The sequence below is a fragment of the Ailuropoda melanoleuca genome, chromosome 18, assembly GCF_002007445.2.
Source record: "Ailuropoda melanoleuca isolate Jingjing chromosome 18, ASM200744v2, whole genome shotgun sequence".
NCBI lineage: Eukaryota > Metazoa > Chordata > Mammalia > Carnivora > Ursidae > Ailuropoda > Ailuropoda melanoleuca.
Window position 1 is genome coordinate 25,168,319 of NC_048235.1, and position 21,507 is coordinate 25,189,825.

The 21,507-nt window shown below is 44.9% G+C and overlaps 1 pseudogene; it reads right to left on the bottom strand.

Annotated features, from left to right (window-relative positions):
• Positions 1-10,727: 10,727 nt before the first annotated feature.
• On the bottom strand, positions 10,728-11,322 carry LOC100470772 (annotated as a pseudogene).
• Positions 11,323-21,507: the final 10,185 nt, after the last annotated feature.

The following is a 21,507-nucleotide window of genomic DNA, read 5'->3' on the forward strand; positions in this document are numbered from 1 at the left end:
ATCTTAGGTTAGTTCTACTTTCTGACCTCTAATCGATACACAGAGCAGGAATTGAGGTAAATAGACTCTGAGATTAATAAATTCCAACACCCATCACCAGGTCCAAGGGTTTTCTTATGGTTCCATGGACAGACCTCTAGGAATCAATGAATTGCTGAAATTTTAGGCAAAACTGGAGTATGTGAATGTTTGCTTTTGTTTATGGAATGGGTCTAGAGTTTTCATCAAATGTAAGAACTACAATTTCCTCTTCAGCTTTTCTTTTTATTTATTTTTTTTAATCTTTTTTTTAAAGATTTTATTTATTTATTTGACAGAAAGAGACAGCCAGAGAGAGAGGGAACACAAGCAGGGGGAGTGGGAGAGGAAGAAGCAGGCTCCTACCAGAGAAGACTGATGTGGAGCTTGATCCCAGAATGCTGGGATCACGCCCTGAGCCAAAGGCAGACGCTTAACGACTGCGCCACCCAGGCGCCCCCAGCTTTTCTTTTTAAACAACAAGTTACACTGGAGGCCACCAGAAAAATACCTCATTGGAAGTCAGGACTAGTTTGTCCCTGCCTTCACCACACTGGACTTTTAGAACAACTTGGATTACAGTTATAAATTACACTCCCATCCCAGGGACAAAAAGTAAGTACCCATCATACCTAAGTATTTGTACACTCACCAAGAATGTGTTGCATAAAATCATAGAATGGCAAGAGATAGAGAAAATCTGAGAGATGTGTAGTCCGCATGAAGATGGCAGGGCCCAGGTGAGAAGCAGCTGCCTAAGACTGAACTACTGATGGTTGAGGAAACATAGACCCAGATCTTGGTGATCCAGATGCTTTTGGGAAGGCGTCTTCTGAATATCTATGTAAGGTTAACCTTGATTTCATTATTCATCAGTAAAAACCCCTACAGTATTTAAATTACTTTCCCTGCCTAAATCCAGCAAAATGAATCTTTTCTTCTAATGGAGGATCTTGCAGGGGGAGGGGTTGTTATTCTAAACATTCTTTTTTTTTTTTTTTAAAGATTTTATTTATTTATTTGACAGAGATAGAGACAGCCAGCGAGAGAGGGAACACAAGCAGGGGGAGTGGGAGAGGAAGAAGCAGGCTCATAGAGGAGGAGCCTGATGTGGGGCTCGATCCCAGAACGCCGGGATCACGCCCTGAGCTGAAGGCAGACGCTTAACCGCTGTGCCACCCAGGCGCCCCTAAACATTCATTTTTGCGTCCTAGAAGAGTGTCTGCTCCTTGCCGTCTTCCTTTCCGGAGGGGTCCTCGAAGACCAACCTGAGATTTTCCATAGACAAACCCCCACCCCAAACACCCCAAACACCCCATACACCCCCACCCCGCAACATTTCAGCACAGCCAGGCTCCCAACTTTACTCTCTTCCCAGTCATTTCTAGTCTTCTCTGCCATGACATTCTCTCCAGACCTTGCTCCACATTGTCTGAGGTCTGTGAGCACTGGAATGTTATAGACCTCATTATATTTCAGAACTGATTCACAGCCTTGTGAAAAATCTAGCTTTTTTCTCTTCTGTGTTCACAGCAGACTTTTGTTGCTCTTAGTTTCTCACACGGGGAGAAAACCCCCAAGAGCCTGTCTGTTGCCTCTTCCTCAAATTCTCCAGTGTAAGTGCCAAACCCTGAGCTACTTCAGGATCCTGAGAGCTCTGACCTTAGGATGGTTCATGGAATTTCTTTTTTTAAGATTTTATTTATTTATTTGAGAGAGAGGGAGAATGGCGGGGGTGGGGGGGTGGACAAGCAGACTCCCCGCTGAGCAGGGAGCCCAACACAGGGCTCGATCCCAGGACCCCGGGATCATGACCTGAGCTGAAGGCAGACACTTAACCAATGAGCCACCCAGGTGCCCCAGGATAATCAATATTTATATTTATCATATTTGGTCCCAAATAGGCACGATTGCTTTAAGGATATGAACAGAAAATTCACAACGAATTAGCAGGCATTTAAGAAAACGTTCGATCTTACTAGTAATCTAAGAAATATAAGTTAAAAGAAAAGGCCATTTTTTTCAAATAAATTATTTTTAAAATGATAATATTTGATGTTAGCAAAAGTTCAAGACAATGGTATACTCTCAGAGAGACTATAAATTAGTACAATTCTTAGGGAATAAATTCAAGAGCCTTTTACAATCTTCACTCCCCTTAATATTTCCCTGTAGTGACTCTAACATAGGAAATAATCTTAAATATGGAAAAAAACCCTTTTGAACAAAAATGTTCACGATGCATCATAAATAATCTGAAAAGTAAGAAACAATCTAAATAGTCAGCACGTGGGGAATGATTATTAAAAATGTGATGGGTTCGCTCAGTAGAATATTATATTATCTGAAAGGACCGGCAGCCAGAACATCTAGTTGGCTGTCAATTGGAGACGGTTAGCAACTCTCCTTTCAGCTTGTCTGGGCAACATTGGCTGTTTCATTTCTCATGCATTACAAAGCTGAAAGCTCTGGAATCCAGGGATTTGTTTATAATTAAACAATGGATTTATTAGGCTTTCAAAAATTAATTAAAAGATAAAAAACGTGTATTGTGGTAGGAGAATACAGTGTAAATGTATCACAGTTTCTAGCACATTCCTGGCCAAAGTAGGTGCTAATAATCATTGTAGTAGTCATAACTAATATTTTCTTCGGTGCTATTTGGGGGCTTTGCTAAATACTTTATACTATCTCATTTTCTTCCCATTTGATACATTTTGCCAGGCCTGCCCATACACGGTGTTGCAACTTGCTTTCTTTCCATTATGCCTGCTAGTGGGTATGAAGCTGAGGGGTGGGGGCTTCCGAGTTCTAGTCTGCGCATCCTAGCGGCCCGGTCCTGGGTTTTATTGCGCTTCCTAGCTTTCAAAGAAGTAGTTCCCCGGGGCAAAAGGGGGGGGGGGAGCTGGTTTTGCAGAGTCAACAACCTGCTTGCCCACCCAGGGCGATCCCCAGACACCCAAGCAAAGGGGCCCATGGGGTGCTTGCTGAGGCTCAGAGCCGCCTTGGCCCATCCCGCCCTGCGGTGCCCGCTGCAGGGGCCGCTGAGCCTCTAAATACAGTCCCAGCGGGAGCAGGGCCCGGAAGGCCAGGTGGGTTGGTTTCAGCGAACTCGGAAATCAGAAATCCCTGGGAAGCAAAGAAGATGCAAATTCTTACGGTGCCACTGGCTTTGACAAGCCCTCTTTCCCCCTCCCCCACCCCCTGCAGACCTGCAGTTTCCAGTCCCACAGATTGCCCCCAGGGTTGCCCCCTTTCAAGCCAGACAAGGACAAAGGAGAATTCTGTCTCGTCAGTCACACTTCTCTGGAAGAGCCCTGGCAGGACTCTCTGCCCTCCTCTCAAGGGTGTGGTGGAGTCAGTCTCCGTGTGGCTCAGGGTGTCGATTTCAGGTCACAACCTGAAATCCCCCGCATTCCCTTTTACCCCATCTTCTTTTCTCCCACGTTTTTACATTGTAACTTTTTTCATGAAGAAAGAAACACGCATCGCATAGTCTAAAAAGGAAACCCCGCTAGAATTGGAAAGGAAAGCGAGAGTCCTTGCTGCTTCCCTTTGGCTTCCATCCTCCTCTTTTCACTTGTTTTGTTTTTGTCCCAGGTATTTACTCTGCATTTCTAAAAAGGCAGCCTGCTCCGTGACTTCTCCACGGTCCAGTTTGAGACATTGGCTGTTGCCTTTCTAGGATGGAAGGTGGAGCTCGGGAGCCCACGCGCGCCCCCTCCTCCCTCGCGCAGATTTGGATTAGATCAATAGGCAGGGTTTCCAGATCGTGACCTCTAATGCGCGAGGCGAACCCTGTGCTCCCTTGCGTTCCCTTAGTCCTTGGGGGTTTATGCCCCTTTTCATTCCTCCCGCTGCACTTGAGAGGATTTCGGAAAGTCGCGAGTCTTCTCGTTTTCGGTAGAAGTCATCGCCTTCAGTCTCCAGCCAGTCTTCTCTCCTCCAAAGCCATGACGCGCGCCCATGCTTTAGTCTGCGAGCTGATTAAAGACAAGCTGGAGTCCTTTCCCTTCCCAAGGGTACTTGCATCATTTTATTAGGAAACACTGGATGACAAAAACGAGTCCGGCTCCAAGAGAGAGATTCGTAAAGCGGCATTTCAGGCTGCCAAGAGAGAAGTTTGGGGACCTGGGCCCTCGGGTGGCATCCTTCGCATTCTATCTGTTCTGGGTGTTCGAGGCCAGCAGGGGAATCCTCAAGCTTCGAAGGGGTTAACAGTCAGCTGGCAGGAAGAAACCGGAGGGGAGGCACCGGGAGAGGACAAAGGAATCCGAGCTCCGAGCCTGTAGGAAGGCTAGTTGGCTAGAACCGGCTAGTCTCTTCCATGACTTGCTAAATATAACTGTTAAGTAATCTGCAGTCCCTTGGGGTCATTCTCAGAGGAGGAGCCACACAGGGAAATAAGTGGCCGTTTGCAGTTCCAGGTCAAAGGTATCCTGGAGAAAGCACCACGGCCACATTCTTCCGCAGCTCAGCGTCTGATTTCCGCGTCCTCACCATTTTCGGGTTTCACGCGGCGGGGTCCGAGTCGCAGCCTGCCCTTGCCTGCCGCCCGATAAAGATCCCGGCTGGCCTTGGATCACTTTGATTGAGGGCCTGCATTCTGCTCAGTTCCTTATCTGAAGAACATTCCTGACTAACACAGGGCAGATTCCGGAGCAGTGCTGATGTGGACAGAGGTCTCTGCCCACCAAACACGGGGCCGCCCCAGGCTCCGGGGAGGAGGGGGGCCACCACCACCGGCCTCGCTCGAGCAGGAGCTCCAGACGAGGCCACGCCGCCTGCGGGGACATTTGGGCGGACCTAGGCCAGGGCCGATGCTGGAACACTCCCGCGTCCCCTGCCCTGTTTATTTACAGGGGCAGCCAGAGGCCTGGGCCACTTGTGCAATGTTCGGTGAGGGAGCTGACCGTGGACTCTGTCAACTAGAAACATGTTCTCTGTTAAAAAAATAATAAAATAATAAAAAAAATAAAAATAAAAAAAACCAGAAAGAAAAGCTGTTGGGGGCGGGACACAGGGAAGGGAGAGCTGGACCCAGAGACCGGTTATATCTCACAGGAAAGGAAAAACCCCTTTCCCATCTTTGGAAAGAGGTTTTTGTACCCTCCGAAGAGGTCTTAATAACATACTATTCCCTTTTACACGGGCACACTGGTTGTGTTGATGAAACAAAGCAGACATTTTTCCTGACTATGCATTTTATGGGAGAGGACTGTTCTCACAAACATGCACACGTTTTCGAGGACAGCCCTAGTGCACTTTGCAAACCTAGTGCACTTTGCACGGGGCTGACCTAGGTTATGGTGCCTTTGCTCCTGGCATTCTGTTAATGTGCTTCCCTAAAGTGTTTCAACTGCTTTCCTGAGGCCTCAAGTCACAAGGCACTGCTGAGTGTTCAGAAAGGTCTGTCCTACACTTTTTTCATATGGGTGGTCTTCCTGGTAAGGCGCAGCCAGCCCCGAGGTTTCTGGTTTGACTGTCACCTCTTCTTAGTCACTCCCCAGAAGCAACACAAGGTTGTGCTGGTTAAGTAAATCGAGCCAATAGAACTCCCCAGCTCCCAACGGCAGGGCTTCTAGAAGTCCAAAATGCAGAGTAATTGCCTGAATAGCCTGTTAAAAATGCAGGTCTGGGGGCGCCTGGGTGGCTCAGTCATCAAGCAGCTGCCTTCGGCTCAGGTCATGATCCCAGCGTTCTGGGATCCAGCCCTGCATTGGGTTCCCTGCTCAGCGGGAAGCCTGCTTCTCCCTCTCCCACCCCCCCTGCTTGTGTTTCCTCTCTTGCTGCCTCCCTCTCTCTGTCAAATAAATAAATAAAATCTTTAAAAGAAAAATGCAGGTTCTGAATCCGGTGGCTCTGATGGGGCGTATGTGCCTGAGAGCCAGCATTTCTAACTGGATTCTAGGGAATGCCAGCACTGTGGTCCTGATAACACTTTCAGTAGCAAGGCCCCAGGGAACCTTGTTATAGAAACACAGAACACCACCACCCTCGCCCCCCAACCCCCCACTCCATCTACCCCCAGCTTTGTAAGGGCTCTCCCAGCCCCCCTGGTGATCCTGGTCTATAACGCTATCTTCATACTACTCAAGGACCGGGTGACACCATGCAAACTATCTTCCTCCTGCTTCCCACTGGAAGCTTACTGAATCTCTAATAATAGTATTTGTATCTTGCTCAACTCCGTGGCAGGTACTATGCTAATTAGGTACTCCCTGCCCATTAATCGTCACAAATGCAGCCTATGATCATCACACCAGCGATCCAGGTGAGACCATCAAGGCTCTGAGAACTCAAATAACTTGCCAAAGATCACACAGCCAAGGGGTGATAGAGCTGGAGGTCCTAATCATTGCACCGTGCCTCTCATCCATTAGTGACACAGGGCACAAGTGCCATGAGGGGTCTGAAGAGTGAACCGCCTTCATGGACTCCTGGCGCAGCTCTGGGACCTGTACCGAATCCCCCCAATTGTAGAAGGTTACCCTTACCAAACAGGACTCCATGCCTCTGGGGCACTGGAGCTGGGGCCACTCTAAAGCCCTGCCTTGTGGTTTTGAAAAGGAGTGGAGCAGGATTATTTTACATCCAGGCTGCAGGGAGAAGACAAAAGGACCAATAATCTTCAGATCATGAGGCTTTGGAAAGAATAAGCAATAAAGGGAAAATGGGTTTATCTCCAAGGTGGTCCTCAGATAACCTTTGCTACCACTTTGAGCTCTTAGACCAGACATTACTTTTGTTTGTTTGTTTGTTTTTCCAGCAGACTGAATAAGAGCATCTGGGAAGCATTTATTTGCTCTGGAATCTTTTACACTCAGCCGCCTACTGTAGTGATTAAAAAGGGGGACACGGGCCCCCATCTCCAAACATAGCAAAGGTCCAGTAAGCCCTTGTTATCTTGCACGCACACACGCGTGCACACACACACACACACATGCCCATGAACACACATGCTTGATTTGCTAAGCAAATAAAGGTCTCAAGAGTGGGAGGGGAAATATGTACCCACTTGTGAAAAGAATCTTTAAAAGAATTTTGGGAGAATCTATCTTCCTAGATCTGCTTCCTTGACATTCATGTGGGCCTTGAGCTACCTCTCACTTTGTTAAACTCACTATGGACAATTATCACCCGTGCTCATCTTTGCTCCGCATTCTTTTTCCTCTATAGCTCCGTGTCAGCTCTCCTCAGGGCACCCGGGGAGACCAGTCATGTCTTGGAAAGAAACCGTCCCATATCCTTTATCTTTATTTCAGATGCTCCCTTCATTACCTCACTTTACTAAAAATCTGACTTTATCAGCAGGACGATACTGTCCTCTCCCCACACAGCATTCCAACAGGTACCTCCTATCCCCCACCTCCCCCATTCCACACTGACAAACCTTGTTCCTCTCACGCAGCTCTCTTTCCTAACTCTGGCTTCCATCAGCCACGCTCAGTGAGCTCTGTGGAAGTCCACACCATTCTGTCTGCTCACCTTTCCCAAGCCTGCCTATCTACCGCCGTCCTGGGAGGTATGTAGGTACCACTACCTACTTCCTGTCTTCCTGTCTAGGATGGTCTTCACATGTCCTAGTCTCTTGCTCCTCCCCTTTCTGGAAACATCTATAGATATCCTCTTCTTACAGTTCCTCAGCCTTCTGGGGTCCTGAGACCTTTATCTCCACTGATTTTATGTTATCAGGACACAAATAGATCATCATGCAGAAAGGCTCCAGGCACCCCCTCTAGGGCCCTGAAATTCTCCTTTCAGCTCTCCAGGATCTCACATTCCCTTGAAGCTACTGAACCAATGATCCTATCACTTCCCTTCTCATTGTTTTCTGAGTGTCCTCCTGACTTTACTTGCATCCTTACCCAGGCATGACTTCCCACTTTCAAGCCACACAATCGCCTAGGTGGGCCATTCCGAGCCTCAGGCATGTCTATAAGGTTCTCCCTACAGTGTTCCTTCCGTGTTTGCCTTTCACAAGCTTCATGAGGTCCCCACTCAGGGTAACCCGTCGGTACCTTGCAGTTTTGCTCCTCTGTGCGAGCCCACCGACGGTGCAGGCTGGTCGCTGGTTTTAGTTCTCGTTCCTATTATTTAACCTCAAGGAAGAGTTTGGCCGCCCCCCTTGCAGCCTTCACTTCACTCCCCAGGTTCCCACCCGTCTCTGCCCCCTGCTCTCCTAAGATTCTTCTTTACTGACGATATTGGGATTGTCCGACATGGGGAGTTAACTCATTGTCTTTCCACTCCCTGTCAGCCTCCTTCTATTGTTTTTAGCACAGAACACTGTAATAAGCTCCTAACTGCACAACCCCATCCTTTTTCCCATTCCAACCCAGCACCGGTATTATTCCAAAGACCGCGTTCCTCTCTTGCTTAAAAATCTTCAGGTTTCCCCCTTGCTGCTAAAGGATTTGACCTGCCAGGAGTGGCTGTTTTCCACCCATACCCCATTTTGTCTGATAACTAATTCTTTGCTCAGGTCATCTTCCCTGTCTTGAGGGCCTTCTCTCGCTCACTGTCACATGATCGAATCTTATCTTACCTTAGATAGGCAAGCTCAAAACCCATCTCAGACAAGAAGTTGTCCCTAAACCCTGCTGCTACAACCTCTGTTTTCTTATAGCTCTTGAATACTCTTGCAACCTTTATAACTTCTCACCCTGTATTAGGGTTGACACGCAAAGCTGTAAGCTCCTTCAGGGTTAAAGCCCCCTAGCAACAGCACAGCACGAGACACCTGTCGGGCTATTCCAGATGCTTTTATGACAAACAGCAGGGACATAGCTAACAGAGGCAAAAAAGAGAAATTGTTAGATAAACACACACGGCAGATCACACAGCAGTAGTAAGTACAAGGAAATGGGGGCCTCGGGGACGACTAGAACTAAAGACCTGAATTCAACTGCACACAAACTCTATGTCTTTACTTCTTTCAACATGTGTGGCCCTGAGAACTCTCGAGATTCACGTACAGGCTTCCACCTCCAAAGAAAGCTTAGATTCAAGTTTCCATTTGAAATAAATCTACTCTGATTGGTCCAGCCTGGGTCGAAGTGTCTGTCCCTGGACCAGTCAGCAATGGCCAGCGGATGGGCAGACTCCATCTATTAGGAGCTCACGCCTGAGTTCTGGAGACATTTTTAGAAAAGAGGAATCTTCATGAGCCGGGCAGGCAGCCCAAGAATTATAGCAGGCTTGTGTCCAATAACTTTTATAACAAACACGTGTTGTTAATATTTATATTAATGGATAAGAATTATGCAGTAGTGCCATAAAGAGTCAATCACCACTTAGGGTGGTTCTTTGTTATTTAACCATGTACCTTATTCTTACCTATCCATTAAAGTAAGACTTTTAATAGTTCCACTTGGCCAATCTAATTCCAATTAGAATATATACTTATAGGAAATTCATTCTTCCTGAAAGGACCTTTGGAATCAAACTTTCCTCTCTTCTACCTAGGCCTTACCTCCTACTAAAATGGGTTGATGAAGTTTCCAGGTGTATATATCTGGTCCCCCAACAACAACAAAAATGGCATCAGGCCCAACTAAACCTTTTTATTGTTGTACAAATTCCTCTGTATATTGATCAATTTCCTCTCTTCCACCTTCACCAACATCCTATACCTTGAATCCCAGAATTTGTGGATTTGCTATATGGAGAGTATCTTTGTTTCCTTTGCTTACATTGGTCATTATTCATTATGAAGAATTATGGACATATTCCTTAAGATTGGCTTTGCTGGCATGGTCCCTTACGGCCGGGGCTGTGTGACTCAGATTGGAAAGTATGTCAAGGATGAGGGAATTTTTGTTACTTTGAGCTTTTTCATACTTTGAGATCTTTAATATCCAGAGCAGTCATTTTGACCCCTTTTATCAATACCACCTCCACTGAAAGTCCGTAATAACTGAATTACCCAGAACCTCTGGTTCTCGAGTCCTAGAGAGCTGGGGGTGGTGATGGGGTGGGGGATGGCACAAAAAATCTTTTATTTCAACCGAACACTATAGCTAGGGGAGAAAAGGTGTGAAGAGATGTAAGACTAGGAGAAAGTGGACCTTTAACGCTTTACGCAGTAGCCAAACATCTGTATAAAAGGAGATTAATTTACCCAGATGACATGCAGATCAAATATCTAAACAATAAATTGAATATTTTTTCCATAGATTTGGAGTCTCCAGATTTAGCAAATAAAGATATAAGATGCCCAGTTAAATTTGAATTTGAGATAATGATTTTTTTTTAGTATAAGTATGTCCCATGTAATACATAGGACATACCTGTACTAAAAAATATTTGTAGTTTATCTGAAATTCAAATTTAACCAAGTGTCCTGTATTTTATCTGGTAATTCTACTTAGATTAAATATTCTGGCCTTGTATAGACACAGTCTGAATTTTATTTTTTATCCAATAATCATTTTTTAAAGATATTTATCCACAGAAATTAAGCCCTTCCCATGGCTTATCTACCTTTCCACCACCTTTGAAATGGAAATTTAGACTGCTCTTCTCAATTTCAAACTTTCTTCCAAAAGGCCCACACCCTTAGCATGCGGCACTAACGCATCATAGTATAATCAATAGATAAAGTGAGTTAATTCTCTATTCTGTTAGTATGCTATTAATTTGATTGTTTCTAATTTTTTTTTTTTTTTTTTTTTTGCTGTTTTATACCTTAATTTGACCATCAGCCATTAGTTCTCATCCACATTAACCATCTGTAGATTTTGGAAAGTGGTGACAAGTACATAGGTAACCAACGTAGAGAGCTTGCTTGGTGACTCTTCATCCTCCTTATGTTTTTCTGGACAACAGCACACGGATACGGTATGGAACATTCCTTATTCCTTTGGCCCAGACAGCTTTGTTAAGCCTGGTGTCAATGGATACCTCTGGGGGCGCCTGGGTGGCACAGCGGTTAAGCATCTGCCTTCGGCTCAGGGCGTGATCCCGGCGTTATGGGATCGAAGCCCCACATCAGGCTCTTCTGCTGTGAGCCTGCTTCTTCCTCTCCCACTCCCCCTGCTTGTGTTCCCTCTCTCGCTGGCTGTCTCTATCTCTGTCAAATAAATAAATAAATTTTAAAAAAAAAAAAAAAAAAAAAAAAATGGATACCTCTGGAGTTCCCATGTCCTTCATGGCAAATTTCTGGATCTCTTTGAGTGCCTGAGGGGCTCCTCGAAACCCACTCCATGAATGCGTTGTGAACGTTGATGTGTATTCTCTGGTCACTACCATGTTGATGGCAGAATGGCCCTTCTTCTCGCCACCCTTGTTTGAGGGAGCCATTCTGCTGGGCCCTGGTTGGAAAAGTTCATTGCTTCTAATTTTGAATATACTGTAGTGCTTAGTCCAGCATCAGAATATATGGTAAGAACTACACAGAAGTGATGTAGTCATCTATTCAAGGACTGCTTGTCCAGCACATATTTCATGTGTTGTACTTTTCTAGGCTTTACAAGATGCTCAAACATATATGAAATTCATTCAACAACTCTTTATGCAAAGTCTACTGGGCCAGGCCATTAGTCAAGGTGCTAGGAGTGCTACAGAGTTCCCATGCTTGAGGGATTCCAAACATTGAGGAAGAACACATCAGATAAGTGGTAAAAAGAACCAAGATCCCCAACCCCAAGGGACATGGTGTTCCACTAACTACCAGGGTTTTGGTTTTGCTGAATAATGTATACAAACTGGTTAAAGGCTGACTTTCTTAAGATAACAAAGAGAACTTTTAAAGTTGGGTGGGAGAAAAGAAGCAATGGGCAGAGATGGGCTCTTTGGTAGCAAGGGGAAACATACGTGATGGGGTAACGAAGTTTCTGCTTGGTGATGTGTGGGGTGTGACCCCTCTTTCATAGGCTCTAAAGGATCTTCACTAGAATACCAATTTTCGTATTAATGTGTTGTAGTATTAGATGTGTTTTAGAGGATATGACATAGTGCTGAGGAGGGCCTCAAAGTGAATTTAAAGCAAGAGCCAAGGCTCCCCATGGGAGGCCCACTGCATCTGGGTTACATCCTGGGGATCCTCATCTTGCATATTTGATAGAAGTTAAAGAATCCAGCTGCATTTTAGGTTGTTCCTAAGAAGACAACTCACCATCCATGCCAAACATTTGGATTTTTGTGTAACAGAGTGAAGATACTTCTGGCATGAGCTGCAATAGTTCTTGGCATCAGTTAAGTTTTGTTTCAAGCGAATCAAGGCCAGTTAGGCAAGGGAAAAAAGGAAGATGTGGGGGAAGGGCTTGGTGGCAGAATGTGTTAGAGGCACGTGGGAGAGCTTACAGCTGGAAGAGCTGACCAGCTAGGCCTAGAGAAAGACAGGGGGACAGGGACCAAGGGCCTCCCCCAGGGACCTTGGGGGCCAGTGCTTATGGATATTTTGGGGGGCTGCTGCTATCATGTGTTTTAGCCCTATTTACTTGTCATCTCTGTTTATGTTCCCAAGTTCCTGTGAGAGAATCTGATTAGTACAGCTGGAGTCAAGGGCCTCTACTCTTTGTGGCAGAATCATTTAAGTTGGCCAGTCTCCTCTTTTCATGTCTTTAACATATATCAAAACTAGGTGGAAATGGTGTAATTTGGGATGCTTATGCTGTGTGTCCCTCTTTTGGTTTCACTGAGAGTCCTAAATTATTCCCTCTCTCTGACATACACTAATTTGGAAGTTATATGCACTCTGCTTCTATTCTTTTGGTGGTTACCCTAGAAAAATTCCAACTTGCACCCGTAACCCACCAAAGTCTAAGTTAATATCTTTTTTTTTTAAGATTTTTTAAAAAATTTATTTGACAGAGAGAGACACAGCGAGAGAGGGAACACAAGCAGGGGGAGTGGGAGAGGAAGAAGCAGGCTTCCCACTGAGCAGGGAGCCCAATGTGGGGCTCGATCCCAGGACCCTGAGATCATGACCCGAGCCGAAGGCCGACACTTAACGACTGTGCCACCCAGGCACCCCTAAGTTAATCTGTATCTTTACTCAACTCCCAGGCAATACAAAAACCTTAGAACGCTTACTCCTTACCTACTTATAAATTAATTGCTTACTCCATTACTCCTTACCTACTTATAAATTAATTTTTTCATATATTTTAAGTCGACCATTAAAACACAACCAACAATTGTGAATTACGACTTTATTTTTATAGTCAGTGTTCATTTGCCCCTGCCATTTGCTTTGCTCTTTGCTTTTTTTGTATCTCAAACATTCCATATAGGATCTTTTATTAATTTTTTATTTTTTGTTCTGCCTCAAGTACATGCGTTAGCATTTCCTTTAGGAGCTTTTGTTAGTGATGAACTAACATTTTGTTCTTATTCTTGAAAGACTTTTTTCCCCCCACTGGATAGATAAATTCTAGGTTGCAAATTATTTCTCTCAGTGCAGTGAAGCCCTATCACTGTTTTTCTAGCTTCCATTGTTTGCTTTTGAAAATCTGCTGTCAGTAGAGCTGCTGCTGGTCCTTTATAGGCAATTTTTTCTCTCTCTCTCTCTCTTTTTTTTCTGGCTGCTTTTAAGATTTTTCTCCTTATCTTTAGTTTTCTGCCACTTCACTATGAAGTGCCTAAGTATGTTTTACTTAATCCTGCTTGGGATCTGATGTGTTTTCCAAATCTCTGCAGAAGTATCTGGCAGTTCTGAAAATGTTTAGTTATCATGACTTTAAATATTACCTACTTGGTTTTTTTTTTCCTCTCCCTCTTTCTAGAAATCCTATTTAACGTTCTCTTGCATGTCTCTCAACCCCTCTTTCCCGGTTTTCATCTTTTGATTCTGTGTTGCATTTAGAAAAAATTATTTTGCTCTTTCACTAATTGTTTCTCCAGTTCTGTTTAATTGATCCGCCAAGTTTTTAATTTAGATTAAAACTTAAAGTTAGTTATTTTTTAAGTCTACTGACACTTTTTACAGTTTACCATTCCATGCAGATATTTCTTTTTTATTTTATTTGAGAGAGAGAGAGAGAGGGCATGAGTAAAGGAAAGGGCAAACTCCCCACTGAGCAGGGAGCCTGATGTAGGGCTCAATCCCAGGACCCCAGGATCATGACCTGAGCCGAAGACAGATGCTTAACTGAGCCACTCAGGCACCCCACCATGCAGATATTTCTTAATTCTATTTTAAACACTAAGCATGGATGCTTTGTAATTTATAACTGCTAATTCAATAATCTAACATCTACATGGGTTTTTTTTGTGGCTCTCTGTTACTTCCATTGGTTTCCTTGTGTGCTTGAATATTTTAAATTATATGCTGTTTGCTGCCCTTACAAAATTATTTGTGGAGATGTTCTGTGGTCTAAAATGAAAGTGCCCTTCTTCAAGGAGAATTTAAATTTACTTCTTTTACACAGGTGGGTACCCTTCTGTCTGCTACCACTTTAAGCTTCATTCAGGATTTAAGATTTCTTAGACCACTCAAGTCTTTTGAATCCACAGGAGTAACTACCTGTAGTTACAACTTCTTGTCGATTTTGGTTTCCTCCTTTGCTCCTTCTGGTCCAATAAAATCTCCTCACACTCCCTGGGGGTGAAAGCAGAAAAGTGGCTTCGCTGTTGAGAGTCCCACATAATGAGAAGGCTTCCGTTAAATCTTGGTGTTTAGAGGACCGTGGACCTAGTGTCTGTCCCTCTCACACCAAGAGTTGTGAAAACCACTGCTCAGGGTCTCAGACCAGCTTGGCAAATACCCTCAGGACAAAAGTAGTTCCGAGTGCACAATTTACTCTGGGTTTTTGCTTTCTTTTAGCTTTTGGCCTGATATTTCTTTCCTATCTCATCAGTGATGTGATGCTTTTATGAAGATCTTAAAACTTTTTTATTCATTATTTTTAGATGCTCTTAGCCAAAGGGTATCTCCCAATAACCCGGCTTACTGTTAAGGACAATATCTGGCCACACGGAGTGGCTGCTGCTCAGGCCGTCTGCGATTTAGCCCCTCTCTGGGAGGTTAACACGGCAGCCTCTAGAGTGAGGCAAGGGCATCTGCTCTGTGCCAGTCAAATGTTTAATGATCTTTGGAGAACTCATTTTAGGACTGTCTTGAGCCAAAGAATTCTAAAAAGACTTGGAGATTCTCAAAATTTCCATTCTGGAGTCTCTTAAATACTTCTTTTCATCCTGCACTGCAAGGGTTCACTCCATATCAAACCACATTCTTGGGAAGAGACCCATCCGACTGGCGGCCAGACTGCTGTAGTCCTTTCCCGTGGTCTCTGGCTTTCATTGTGGTGATTATGCGGAGTGCTCACCACACTTTCCTCCTCCTGAGTGCAGCCTGCCTGAAGAAAGATGGGCGTGTGTGCCTCACAAAGTCAAGTGCTGTCCTGTCTTATTTCAGAACTCGGGCTATCCGTAGAGCGGGTGGGAGAGAGAAGACAGAGAAGCGAGGTAGATGGGATGGAAGAAGATCTTCTGGGAGAAATGGAAAATTGGTTTTTTCTGCTTTTAGTTTTCAAATGCTCATTCCTGTCTCTTCGTAACATTTTCAACAGGTTAATAATTTCTCATTATTGTGTTGAATTGTCTCTGTGTTGGGGAGGTTGCTAAAAAATTAGTGAATACGATGTCAAGATTGGTATTAGACTACCCATGGAAAACTGACCACAACTCCTTTACTGTTTTTTTTGCCTGCTTGGCCCCTGTTGCTATTTTTTTGTTTGCAACCCTTGATAAGGACATTAGTATTAGGTGCCTAAGAGAAGGAGCCAAGTGAAGAGATGAGTAACTTCCATTTAAATAGCACAAGGGATTCTTTAGCTAGGGAGACCTTGAAATCAGGTGTTGGAGAAGACAGAGATGATCATTGTTTACAGTTTTAGACCCAGGTTTAACAAGCATTTATGGAGGACCTACTGTGCCCTAGGCACCAAGCTGGATATTTTTAAAACCACAATCCATTAAATTCAGAACAAAAGAATTATGCCCCTTCTTTGGTGCTGAGCAGAGAGATGTGAAAAAAGTGAACTATTTTAGGACTAAGCCTAAGGAAGGAAGAAAGGTTCTCAATAGACATTATCCCATGTAGGGAAAAATATTTCAGGAATATTTCCTGGAGGCTCAAGGGCACATTTTAAAACTTAGCTTTGAATAATACACTACTCAGTTAAGCCTTTGGTTTTTCTAAAGAATGTGGTAAGAGTCTGGGACATAAGAGATTTACATTTTCTCCATATTAGTTCATCTCACATGCTAATTTTAAGGGAAGATTGTGCAATGTGCTGTTTCTGTGAAACCCACTGTTCATGGGTTAAGGATTCTCAGCACACAGCACAAAAAGTAGTGTGCAATTCTGCTAAGGAAGGAGGCACCATGTGTCCATATGGGACGTTTTCCTACCAGGAACAGGGCCCTCCTTACTTCCCTGTGATGGCATATATTACACTATGTTCCACTCTAGCTCCTTGTGCATGCCTTCTGCCTCGTGCTAAATCTCTGGTTTCTGCTGGGGTGTTTATCATAGCACCTAGCTCAGTGAGTTGCCCGTTATCGCAGTAAATAGTAAGAAGCAGGAGGGAATGTAAAGATATAAGTACTAGACCTGGTCTGCCACTCAAGACAGGATAAACTCAAGTGGAGCACATGCTTGTTCTTTTCCTCTACTAGTTTTTGTTCACCTTTCTTTTTAATCAAGAACCCCAGTTCTCTGGTGTCTGGGTTAAGCATCTGACTTGGGCTCAGGTCATGATCTCAGGGTCCTGGGATCAAGCCCTGGGTAGGGCTCCCTGCTCAGCGGGGAGTCTGCTTCTCCCTCTCCCTCTGCCCCACCCCCCCACTTGTGCTCTCTTTCTCTCTCAAATAAATAAATAAAATTTTAAAAAGAAAACAGGGGCGCCTGGGTGGCACAGCGGTTAAGCGTCTGCCTTCGGCTCAGGGCGTGATCCCGGCGTTATGGGATCGAGCCCCACATCAGGCTCTTCCTCTATGAGCCTGCTTCTTCCTCTCCCACTCCCCCTGCTTGTGTTCCCTCTCTCGCTGGCTGTCTCTATCTCTGTCGAATAAATAAATTTAAAAAAATAAATAAATAAAAAAAATAAATAAAAAGAAAAAGAAAAACAAAACAAAACAAAAAAAGGAATCCCAGGTTTCTGGGCACCTGGGTGGCTCAATCGGTCGAGCTCTGACTCTTGGTTTTGGTTCAGGTCATGATCTCAGGGTGGTGAGACTGAGCCCCATGCAGGGCTCTGCGCTCAAGGCAGAGTCTGCTTGAGATTCTTTCTCTCTCTGTCTGCCCCTCTCTCCTCTCATGCTCACTCTCTTTCATTCTCTAAAATAAATAAATAAATAAATCTTTATTAAAAAAATGAATCCCAGTTCTCATCAGGCTTCCATGCTCAAGCAGTCAATGCCCTTTGGGAAAATCTGACCCTACTCTTGGCTCCAGGAATGTATTAGTCAGCATTCTCCAGAGAAACAGAACTGACAGAAAAAGAGAGAGAGAGAAATTAATAAAGAACTAGCTATGTGATTATGGAGGCTGAGAAATTCCAGTCTGCTGTCTGCAACTGGGGAACCAGGGGATCTGATGGTATAAGTTCATTCTGTATACAGGAAGAAACCAACGTCCCGGCTTGAAATCAGGTACAGAGGAATTCTTCCTTACCCCACCTTTTATTCTAGTCAGGCCTCCAACAGATTGGACGAGGCCCACCCTCACTGGGGAGGGTAATCTGTTTTATTCAGCCTACTGACTGATATGTTAATCTCATCCAGAAACACCCTCGCAGGTACACCCAAAATGAAGTTTAACCAAATGTCTGGGAGGCTCCTGGCCCAGTCAAGTTAACCATCACAAGGGACGGATCCAGTTTGGCTTAAGCGAATCACCACTGTTGGCTATAGTGATGGGTCAAATATGGGCAAGTACCCCACTCTAGGCCAGTGAAATGCAAGATGAGGGGACATTTGCTAGAGATTGTGAGGACAGAAACTTTTTCACTTTCTATGGAAGTGATGTACAGAGATGCTCCTTTGCACCTGGCCATGAATGAAAAAGTCCATGAGAGTTGTTGGTAATCATCTTATGATGACAGAGAAGCTGGCCTTGAGCTGTAACAGGCAGTGTGGAAGGCAGAGAAAGATGTGAAAATAAACTGGACCGTTCTTGAGATTCCTGAGCCTGGGATCCAGGTTTGCCTGAAAACACCAGATATCTGGATTTTTTCAGTTACACGAGCCAGTAAATCCCTCCATTGTGTCAACCAGTTGGGGTGGGAATTTCTGTCACCTGCAACGAAAAGATTCCTAACTAATACAGTGGGGGTTTAGATTGTTATGATCACTGAGGACCCCTTTCAGCTTTTAACATTCAGTGACTCTCGTAAGAACGCTACCAGATAGGGCGCCTGGGTGGCGCAGTGGTTAAGCATCTGCCTTTGGCTCAGGGTGTGATCCCGGCGTTCCGGGATTGAGCCCCGCATCAGGCTCCTCCCCTGGGAGCCTGCCTCTTCCTCTCCCACTCCCCCTGCTTGTGTTCTCTCTCTCGCTGGCTGTCTCTATCTCTCTGTCAAATAAATAAATAAAATCTTAAAAAAAAAAAAAGAACTCTACTAGAAAAGAAAACCATTTTTATTATGAAAAGTGAGCATTCAGTAGGTATTGACCAAGTTGGAGCTCCAGTATCAAGAAGGCATGTCCACTGGGCGGCACAGACTCCTCCGCTGGCAGGGTGGGGCAGAGCTAGAGGAGGACTGATAGGGGTCCTACAGCTGGAGGGGCGGGACTGACTCTAGGTGTTAAGAATACATGAAGACGATGCCCAAAAATCTCCGCCTTCACGGCGCTTCCGTTCTAGTTGAGCTCAACAGACGAGAAACAAATACATGAGCAAATAAGGAAATAGCCAAAAATACAGTATGCTGGACAGTCCTAAGTACTCTGGAGAAAAGGGTATGGGGAGTGCAATTTTAAACAGTGTGGGTGATGGAAGAAGGTGTGTTAGCTCTCTGGGGCTGCTCTAACAAAGTCCCATAAACGGAGTGGCTTAAATAGCAGAAATTAATGTTCTCACACAAATGTGAACTCACAGTGTCAGCAGGGTGTGTTTCTTCCATGGGTGGCAAGGGAGGCCTGGCTCCACATCTGTCTCCTGGCTTCTGGTAACCTCGGGCCATCTTCTCCCTGGGTCTTCACAGCATCTTCCCTTTGTGTGTGTCTGTCTCTGTGTCTAAATTTCCCCTTTCTATAAGAACACCAGCCATGGGACGTCTGGGTGGCACAGTCAGTTAAGCATCTCCCTTCGGCTTGGGTCATGATCTCAGGGTCCTGGGATCGAGCCCTGCACCAGGCCCCACCTAGGCAGATAATCAGCTCCTCCCTCTGCCCCTCTTCCTGCTCATGCTCTCTCTCTCAAACAAATAAATAAAATCTCTAAGAAATATATTTTAAAAGATGCCTATAGAATTTTGTCATCACCTCTTGCTACACTCCTTGCACAATTAGCTTTGGTATGGGACTGTCATTGGTAGTTTTAATTCAAATTTTCTAAGTTCTTAAAATGCTCTCCTGCCAGTGAAAATTAGAGAAGAAAAAATGGGCACATTTTTCTGAAATTAGAACTTAAAGCAAGGGTACCTGTCTTCAATGGAAATCTGACCACAACTGATGTAGGCCCACATTAGGGAAGTATCATCCCAGCCTCAAAGTTCTGTCTGATTTATGTCCTGTCAACTCACATCAGGAGTGAAACAAGCAATTCTTGAGACTTCCACGGAATCATCCTTGACCTCCTGCTTTCAGCTTATCTCCAGGCTGGAAAGGTCTCTTGAACCATCAGCCATCACCCTGACCCTGAGGGCCTCCCCCTGTCTCTTCCATTCCACTGTGGCCTCAGATAACAATCCTTTCCAGACAGGTTTAGTTCCCATCAGGTTTGGAAGGCTTTAGAGCAAAACTGAGTGTGAATAAGACCTAAGTCCCTTCCTTCCCTTCAGTTCCCCTTCCTTTCACGGGTCACACCTCACTCAGCTGGAGGGGGCTGGAGGTTTTCTGCTCAGGACTCCCAAGATTCCACCTAATTTGGTCCAGGCTTGTCGGGAGACTAAGTTCTTTGTTCCCGTCCTCCTTGTGGCTCTGGGCACCCTTCCTCGCTGCCCCATCGCTGCAACAGTCTCCTCCTTGTCTGTCGAAAGCCTTTCCAGATCCAAATCCTCATGTAAGACTCTGGCCCTGTAGCTATTTTGGGGTGCCACGTACCCTTGGCCTTTCCCTCAGGCCGGGACGGGAAAACAGAACATGCTTAAAGGATAGCAGAGGGAGAGAAAGAACAAATAGCAGCTAGTTCCAGAGCCTTGCATTTTGTGGGGTTTTCAAAACAGTAATGTTTACACAGCTTCCTTTCTAGGGCTCCCTTCTCTCCTCCAACATGGAGGGGCTTGGTGGATGTGGGGGTGGGCTGCCCTAGGCCTCTTTGTTTGTTTCAGCAGGAATGTCGGGATGCGAAAGGGCGAGGAATGAACAAAAGGCCTTGTGTGTGCCCAACAGAATCTCCTTGGAACCCATAAATACCCAAATATCCTTAAAGGGCTCAGAAATTAATCCATATTGAACATCCTCGAAGCGCCTTGCACATTCATACTCCTTGTATAGTTTCACACACACACACACACACACACACACACACACACACACACACACACATGCACCCCTGTGGGGTAGTTTTTATCAGCCTCATTTCCAGACACAGAAACAAGTTTGCAATGCTAAATGCCTTGCTGGGTCGCATAGCTGGTAAGGGGTGGAGCCTAGACGGAATTTAGTTCTGAGTCCGAAGTCTGCATGCTTTGNTGGGTGGGGGGGGGGGGGTTCTTTTTCTTATTTAAAAATAAATATGGCTCTTTTTCCTATTATCTAAGTAATGACATTCTTTTCTTAAATTTTTTTATCTGAGTCTGGTTGATAGGCAATGTCACGTTAGCGTCAGACGTGTACAACATAGCGATTCTATTTCTCTATGGGTTATGCTGTGCTCACAAGTGCAGCTACCATCTGTCACCATCCGACCCTACCACAATACCATTGACCATACTCCCTATGCTGTGATTTTATTCCCATGGTTTATTCATTCCGTCACTGGAAGCCTGTATCTCTCACTCCCCTTCACCCATTTGGCTCATCTCCCCACCCCCTTCCCTCTGGTAACCATCAGTTTGTTCTAAGTAATACATAGTCTCTATAGAAAATTCGGAAAGACAAAGTAAAATATAAAATAAAAGCAAGCAATAATGCCACCATCCAGCAAGAGTCACTGTTAACATTGCCGTGTCCTTGCCTCCAGCCTAAGTGTGTGTAATGCTCTACTACTCTATGTCCTGCTTCTTTTCAGGTTTGGGTTTTTGTTTGCGTATGTTTTTAAATAGGTTTTATGTTTTAGAGAAGTTTTAGGTTCACAGCAAAATTGAGAGAAAAGTAGAGAGGGTTCCGCTTTTTCCCTTCCCCCACACAGCCTGCCCCACTATTGATACGCCTGCA